Source organism: Capra hircus (assembly GCF_001704415.2).
Source record: "Capra hircus breed San Clemente chromosome X unlocalized genomic scaffold, ASM170441v1, whole genome shotgun sequence".
Classification (NCBI taxonomy): domain Eukaryota; kingdom Metazoa; phylum Chordata; class Mammalia; order Artiodactyla; family Bovidae; genus Capra; species Capra hircus.
In genome coordinates, this window is record NW_017189517.1 from 13,722,141 (window position 1) to 13,731,026 (window position 8,886).

The following is an 8,886-nucleotide window of genomic DNA, read 5'->3' on the forward strand; positions in this document are numbered from 1 at the left end:
TTGAATGTCAATTATGTTTCAGTGCTGCTGCTGCTGCTGCTAAGTCGCTTCAGTCGTGTCCGACTCTGTGCGACCCCATAGACGGCAGCCCAGCAGGCTCCGCCATCCCTGGGATTCTCCAGGCAAAAACACTGGAGTGGGTTGCCATTTCCTTCTCCAATGCATGAAAGTGAAAAGTGAAAGTGAAGTGGCTCAGTCGTGTCCGACTTGTCGAGACCCCATGGACTGCAGCCTACCAGGCTCCTCCGCCCATGGGATTTTCCAGGCAAGAGTACTGGAGTGGGGTGCCATTGAAAGCTGTTTAAAAGAAACACAGTGGATTAACTAATAAATGCTAAGCCAGACTATATAAGTATGGGCATATCTTGGAGATATAGGGGGTTCAGTTCCAGATCAGGGCAACACAGTGAGGGACATGAATGCTTTGGTTTCCCAGTTCATATAAAAGTTATTTTTACATTATATTGTAGTCTATTAAGTGTGCAACCGCCTTCTGTCTGAAAAAAACAAAGTACATACTTTATTTAAAAATATTTTGGGTGCGCACTGGGTGGCCGGCTGGGCGGCTGAGGGGCGGGGCGGGGGCAAGAGTGGCCTCTTTGCCTCATTTGTGCCCTAGCGCCGCCCGGACACCGTGCTGGCCGCCGACACCATGAAGATCTGGACTTCGGAGCACGTCTTTGACCATCCATGGGAAACCGTTACAACAGCTGCAATGCAGAAATACCCAAACCCTATGAATCCGAGTGTGGTTGGAGTTGATGTACTGGACAGACACATAGATCCCTCTGGAAAGTTGCACAGCCATAGACTTCTCAGCACAGAGTGGGGACTGCCTTCCATTGTGAAATCTATTATTGGTGCAGCAAGAACCAAAACATATGTGCAAGAACATTCTGTAGTGGATCCCATAGAGAAAACAATGGAACTTAAATCTGCAAATATTTCATTTACAAATATGGTTTCAGTAGATGAGAGACTTATATACAAACCACATCCTCAAGACCCAGAAAAAACTATTTTGACTCAAGAAGCCATAATTACTGTGAAAGGAGTCAGTCTCGGCAGTTACCTTGAAGAGCTGATGGCAAGTACGATATCATCAAATGCTAATAAAGGCCGAGAAGCAATGGAGTGGGTAATACATAAATTAAATGCTGAAATTGAAGAGCTGACAGCTTCAGCAAGAGGAAGCATACGGACACCAATGGCAGCAGCAGCGTTTGTGGAGAAATGATAATGGAAGTGGATAGATGGCACCCAGTTCCCCAGGTCTCTACAAGCTGGCAGTATATTTATTTGTTATTTAAAAAATACAACTCTATTTTAGGTAGAATTTTTTTTTTAATAAGCTTAAGAAAAGCTATGTGACTTGATCAAACAGAGGTTCAGGGTTTCTAAATAAAAGGGATCAGCTGAAATTAGTATTGTCTGAAATGACTGATTTTGAGGATTCCAGTATTTATGCAAAATTTTAAGTTTTTTGAAAAGTATGCTTGGAAATTGCTATTGGCTGATGAAACCTCCTTAAGGTAGAATTTTAGAGCTTTTCATGCATTCGAACTTTACCTGGCTTTGGACCAACCGCAGAACCAAGCAGAGCCCCTTCTGCATACGCACGACCGCCCTGCTGCGGTAAACTTGGGAGAGCGTCCATGAGGGAACTCACTTTTAAAGGAGAAACTATCGTTTTAAAAAGACATTAATTGTATGAAATAATTTGCTCTGCTATAAACCGTTAAAAATCACAATGCGTAAATTTCATACTCAAATGACATTTTTTGGAGTAAAAATTATCACGAAAGTAATGACTCCAACAGAAGTACATTTTATTGTTATAAAGAGTACTGTACTGATTTGCCAAAGTTTTGTAACTTAGTAAAGGTATTACCTGCCTTGGATTTGTACTTTATGATTTAGTATGCTGTATCGTGGGCTGGTTATGTTAACTGAAAAAATAAAGTCATTACCAGAAAAAAAAAAATAAATAAAAATAAAAATATTTTGTTGCTAAAAAATGCTAACCATCATCAGAACTTTCAGCAAGTTGTAATGTCTCAGCAAGAGGTAATTTCTTTGCTGCTGGAGGGTCTTCCTTCCACGTTGATGACTGCTGACTGATCAGGGTGGTGTTTGCCGAAGCCTGGGGTGGCTGTGGCAGTTTCTTAAAATAAGACAAAAACGAACGTTTGCGAAGTCAATGGACCCTTCCTGTCACGAATGATTTCTGTATTGCAGGTAATGTATTGTATAGCATGTAATATACCGATAGCATTTTACCCACATAGAACTTCTTTCAGAATTGGAGTTGTCGACTGAAAAAAAAAAAAAAAAAAAAGCACAATCTGAAAGTTGAGAATTATGTTTTATTCGGCAGACTTACTGAGGACTATAGCCCAGGATACAGCCTCTCAGATAGCTCTGAGGGACTACTCTAAAGAGCTAAGGGAGGAGCCATATGAGTTTTTGCTGGGAAGAAGAAAACAAAACATGTAGTCGGAACAGAAAAAGATATTACTCCTCATCACCAAAAACTGGGTCGCTCAAGTGAATGATTTTAGTGCTTTTCTATCTGTGGGAAAGTGCAAAAGACATTGAAATTATTCCTTTGATGGGAACGGCAACTATCTAGGACCAGTATCCAGTTTTTCTCCATCCTGAATCCCCTCAGGGTGCGTTGTGGGGGGCAGCTGCAGTGACTGATGGCTTTGTGGCCACAACATCCTTTATTTACTAAAATGGCAGATGACACTCTTTGTCCACCGAGTCAGTCCTCTCAAACCCTGCTGCTTTATTAACTAAGTTTATACAAAATTCTAAATCCTTTGTTGTCATTTCAACAATCCATTAAGTTCTATGTCCTAAATGGGTACTGTTGTGGTTCTCCCAAGCAATTACAATAGGAACATCAAAGGTCACTGATCATATGTCACTGTAACAAATATAATAATAATGAAAAAAAATTGAAATATTGTGACAACTGCTAAAACGTGACAAAAACACAAAGTGAGTAATTACTGTTGGAAAAATGGCACTGATAAATTTCTCGATGTAGGGTTGCCACAGACCTTCAATTTGTAAAACAAAACAAAACACCCCAATAAAACACCATATGTGAAAAGTACAATAAAATGAGATATGCTTGAAACTGATAAAATGCAAAAATATATTTCTTTTATTTATGTCACTGAGTGGTTTAAAAATTAATATTGATTGCCCTTTTCGGTAAGTTAATTGTTACTTATTTTAAAGCTTTAAATTTCTGTAAATATAAGCACACTTTAAAAACTTATTTTTAATTGAAGGATAATTGCTTTACAATATTGTGAGCACATGGTTTTATTTGCAGATTTTTTTTCCCAGAGGAGGCTATTTCATGAGTGTTTTATTTACAATGGTTGTGACAGCTAAGAAAACACCAAGCCAGTGTGCCTCCAAACCAAATAAGGACAGAAAGAAGAGAAAATATCAGTAGGAGATGATGGTACACAACTCAGGAATCAGACTAAGGAGTAAGGCTGACCAAGGTCTGAACTCAAACTCTGCTACTTGCTAGCTGTACTCGCGGAAGTGAGTCCCTAATTTTCTCTAAGCCTCAGCTCCCTCACAGAATCCTGAGTGAATCAGGGTCAGCAGAAGAGGAGCAGACAGCGGCATCATTCAGTTGGAGCCCAGAGTCTAGAGGGGCCTCAAATCTGGACCACTTCCTCACAGTAAATTCCTGCAGAATTCCTGGGAGAATCAACTATCACAAAAGTTGAAGTGCAATCCATGGAACTCTGGTGCTAGAGGCTGGGAGTCCGAGGAATGTCTTCAAAATCTGAAAGCTTCCAAGGCCTTGAAGACTGGTAAGGCATGCATGAGATAACAGCGAAATGTGAAGACTCAGAAGAGTATCTGATACTCTTAAGTCCTGCATTCCCTTGATCAAAATACCTATTATTTTGTTATTACTGGTGGGGGAACTACCTACCCCATAGTATTGTGAGTACCACATTAGTGAAATAAAATAAGTTGCTAGCAGAGAGCCCTAGATGAAAGAGATACTCAGTGGGTACTGGTTCTCTTCCCTCTTTTCCCTCCCTGCTTTGAGATGTTCACCTGAGAGTCAGCCCCCTCCATGGTGCTTTCCCTGCTTCGCATCCTTCAAGGCAATGTCCGCAGCCTTTTTTGTGGCTAAGGCCCAGGACACAGGGAAGCCTCGTGCGGGGGACCCAGGGTATGTCACCTGGTGCTGAACTGCTGGGAATCATCCAAGTTTGTATTGAAGTGCTGCCCTGGACTTTATGTACTTTAGTGTAGTTGCTGTGAGGGCAAGAAGTGGGGTGTCATGACTTGGGTTTTCCAGAAGCAGATGCTGAAGTAGAATTGGTGCAAGATGTTTAGAGATCAATATCTGTGAAAGGGCACCGTGGGAGGCAGGGTTGGACAGAGGGGAATGTGGAACAGTGATGCCAGCTTTACAAACCATGGAAAACCCCACAGGGAGGTCTGGAGCGAGTATTGCCTGGCAGACTGTCCCCGGTGGGCTGATAAGGCCGGGCCTTTATCTGCCTCTCTCAATCATCTGAAGCAGGCTACCCCATGACCTTGAGACCTGACATGGAAGCGGACCCCAAAGTGTCTGGGCTGACCACTGGGGTCTGAGCACATTCTCCACAGCTGGGCATCAGGTCCTTCCTTGAACGGGAATCAGTGACGCAGAAACACACACCAAATTGCTGACTGTTCGGAACACTGAATTTCAAGCATATCTCAACATGATAAGGAAGAAGATTGGGAGTCCTCCCTTGATAGTAGGAAAAGTGAGTTGAAATGTCTGTGCTCCAGACACTTGTACATGTAAGAGCAGAGTTTGCTCTCCCCAGGAGGAAAGGAGAGCAGGCTATTGCCAAATGAGCCCGTGTGATTGGTAGGCTTTTCTATAGCATGGAAACAAGAAGTTAGAATGAGGGGAGGTCAGGGGCTGAAAGTAAAAGTCACACAGTTGTGTCTGACTCTGCGACCCCGTGGACTATACAGTCCATGGAATTCTCATGTTTCTCATGGCTTGGGATGCTTCTTAAATTCCCAGACCCAGGTCGCTACACTGTTCTAGCCAATTAGGATCTCTCAGGTTAGATCCAGGATCAGCGTGTTTAATAGGCATCCATATTGCTGCTGCTTCTTTTTAAAAAATCAATTAATTAATAATTAGGCTGTGCCAGTCCTTAGTTAAAAAAGCCTCCTGATGAAAGTGAAAGAGAAGAGTGAAAAAGTTGGCTTAAAGCTCAACATTCAGAATACGAAGATCATGGCATCCGGTCCCATCACTTCATGGGAATTAGATGGGGAAACAGTGGAAACGGTGTCAGACTTTATTTTGGGGGGCTCCAAAATCACTGCAGATGGTGATTGCAGCCATGAAATTAAAAGACGCTTACTCCTTGGAAGGAAAGTTATGACCAACCTAGATAGCATATTCAAAAGCAGAGACATTACTTTGCCAACAAAGGTCTGTCTAGTCAAGGCTGTGGTTCTTCCAGTGGTCATGTATGGATGTGAGAGTTGGACTGTGAAGAAGGCTGAGCGCCGAAGAATTGATGCTTTTGAACTGTGGTGTTGGAGAAGACTCTTGAGAGTCCCTTGGACTGCAAGGAGATCCAACCAGTCCATCCTAAAGGAGATCGGTCCTGGGTGTTCATTGGAAGGACTGATGCGGAAGCTGAAACTCCAATACTTTGGCCACCTCATGCAAAGAGCTGACTCATTGGAAAAGACTCTGATGCTGGGAGGGATTGGGGGCAGGAGGAGAAGGGGACGACCGAGGATGAGATGGCTGGATGGCATCACTGACTCGATGGACGTGAGTCTGAGTGAACTCTGGGAGATGGTGATGGACAGGGAGGCCTGGCGTGCTGTGATTCATGGGGTCGCAAAGAGTCGGACACGACTGAGCGACTGAACTGAACTGAACTGAGTCCTTAGTTGTGGTATATGGGATCTATTTCCCTGACCAGGGATCGAACCCAGGTCCCCTGCAGTGGGATCACAGAGTCTTAGCCACTGGAGCACCACCGTCTTTTAACAGAGGTCACACACCTGTCTCAGGAGTTTCAGGTTTTGATGTCTCATCAAAGAAAGAATTCAGCCAGAGACAAAGTGATAGGTAAGAAATGGATTTATTTAGAGAGAAGCACACTCCGCAGAGTGTGGACCAGCCCATAAGGCGAAAGCAGCCCACACTGCTTCTTCTGCAGGTTTCAGTTTGAGAACCCTGCACATCTGAACAACAACCAGTGATAATCCATCTCCTTTTCTAACCCTTTTCAGACAAACATAGTTAACCTTCCCATGAGGGATAAAAGGAAATGTGCTCAGATCACGGCAACCAGGGACAGCTATCAATGTCAGGTTTCAGGTGGTGTTGGAGGACGTGTTTGACACTGTTCCGCTGCCCGCCACCTGCACACTGGCCAGTTGTTTTCTTGCCTGTGAGCTCCAGATATGAGTTGTAGAAGTTTTCAGGTCTCTAGTTAGAAGGGTCAATGGGAGATGTGGGAAATTAAGGTTGTTAGGTCTATGGGAAAGATGTGTCGGGAACAGAAGCTAGCAGTCCTTCCAAACAGTCTGAATATTCTTGCGACTGTGGTTGTATAATTTCGACATAGTAGAAATCTACAACTATATTTTATTGATTGATAATGCTTTTCTATTTTGCAATAAATCCTCTTAGAAGTAAGGAGCACAAGTAAATGAAAGTATGTGTTTATAAAAATCTAGGCACTGAAGTTGATGACATATATGTAGCTCACACATAATGTCTATTGATGTTTACTATTCGTGGAGGCCACAGTGATATAACTGACTGCGTAGAAACCAGAAGACATCTATTTGCTGAAGAAGAATCACCATCTACTGCAGAAGAAGGGCGCAAGGATTTCCACGTGCGGGTATAGAAGGTTTACATGTAACTCTGTGCAGTGTGACTTGTCAAGTATATCAAGTGGTTGTCCTAAAATTATTTTGCTTACTTTTTACTCTAAATGTCCTTGTGCACAAATGAAAAGTGAAACAGCAGCCATGAAGGTGTTGCCTGAATTAGCCAAATGAATGGTTCCATGACGCCAACTTTATACTAGTGCCTTCAAATAGAAGAGAAGCTTCTCTTGATTATTCAAATTAATAATGGTTCAGTTATTTCATCCAACACATGCAATCAAATAACAATTTTGACTTTTTAATTTTTTTTAGCTGTGCTGCACAGCTTATAGGATCTTAGTTCCCCAGCCAGGGATTGAACCTGGGCCTTGGCAGTGAAAAGTGCTGAGTCCTAACCACTGGACCACCAAGGGAATTTCCCAAATAACAGTTTTGGAAGTAAATTTTGATGAAGGTGAAACATTTGCCAGCGTTGTAAATATTATTGTAAGTTCAGTTTAACATTGAAGATAAAATTACTTTTGTTTCTTTGGTGATAAGATGAGCATAAATTTTAACAGAGGAAATTGTCATGGTAAAAAATAGTGTTCTGACTTGATTTAAGAAATCTATAGAGCGGGAAGACCCTTGGAATGGTTGTGGTTCACATACAATTGATGACTGCCTCCAAAGTAGCTGTTTGGATGCTTATTGAAAGAGATTATGTAGTGTCAAATTTAAAAATATATTTTTTCTATAAACACAATTAGGGTCTGAACTATTATTTTTGTATGTGACAAAATTTATGTTGAATATCCAAAATAAGAAAGAAAAACTCAGCATGTGCTTTCTCTATTTGCCCTCCATCATCAGTCAGATGTTAGAAATGTTTGTGCTTTTGAAAACTCTTTATTAGTCCACCTACAGTGGTATTGAGCTTTTTATAATGAGTTCTCTGAACTTGGGGTTATTTTACTCAACATTAGTTGGAAATGTTTAATAAAAATATTCAACAAATAGAATCCTAAAAAAAAAATCCCTTTGGCTTTTGAAGCTCTCAGCAAATCAGTTCGGTTCGGTTCAGTTCAGTCACTCAGTCGTGTCCGACTCTTTGCAACCCCATGGACTGCAGCACGCCAGCCTCCTTGTCCATCACCAACTCCTGGAGTTTACTCAAACTCATGTCCATTGAGTCGGTGATGCCATCCAACCATCTCATCCTCTGTCATCCCCTTCTCCTGCCTTCAATCTTTCCCAGCATCAGTCTTTTCCAATGAGTCAGTTCTTCGCATCAGGTGGCCAAAGTACTAGACTTTCAGCTTCAGCATCAGTCCTTCCAATGAATATTCAGGACTGACTCCCTTTAGGATGAACTGGTTGGATCTCTTGCAGTCCAGGGGACTCTCAAGAGTCTTCTCCAACACCACAGTTCAAAAGCATCAATTCTTCATTGCTTAGCTTTCTTTATAGTCCAACTCTCACATCCATACATGACTACTAGAAAAACCACAGCCTTGACTAGACAGACCTTTGTTGGCAAAGTAATGTCTCTGCATTTTAATATATGCTGTCTAGGTTGGTCATAACTTTCCTTCCAAGGAGCAAGCGTCTTTTAATTTCATGGCTGCAGTCACTATCTGCAGTGATTTTGGAGCCCACCAAAATATAAAGTCTGCCACTGTTTCCACTGTTTCCCTATCCATTTGCCATGAAGTGATGGGACCGGATGCCATGATCTTAGTTTTCTGAATGTTGAGTTTCAAGCCAACTTTTTCACTCTCCTGTTTCACTTTCATCAAGAGGCTGTTTAGTTCTTCACTTTCTGCCATAAATGTGGTGTCATCTGCATATCTGAGGTTATTGATATTTCTCCTGGCAATCTTGATTCCCACTTGTGCTTCATCTACCCCAGTGTTTCTCATGACGTACTGTGAATATAAGTTAAATAAGCAGGGTGACAATATACAACCTTGATGTACTTCTTTC

At 41.9% G+C, this 8,886-nt stretch overlaps 1 pseudogene across 1 annotated transcript; it reads left to right on the top strand.

Moving 5' to 3' along the window:
• The first annotated feature begins 544 nt into the window (after nucleotides 1–544).
• LOC102190309 lies at nucleotides 545–1,896 on the top strand (annotated as a pseudogene). The gene has a single exon (XR_001297500.2). The product of XR_001297500.2 is annotated as a PRELI domain containing protein 3B pseudogene (transcript).
• Nucleotides 1,897–8,886: the final 6,990 nt, after the last annotated feature.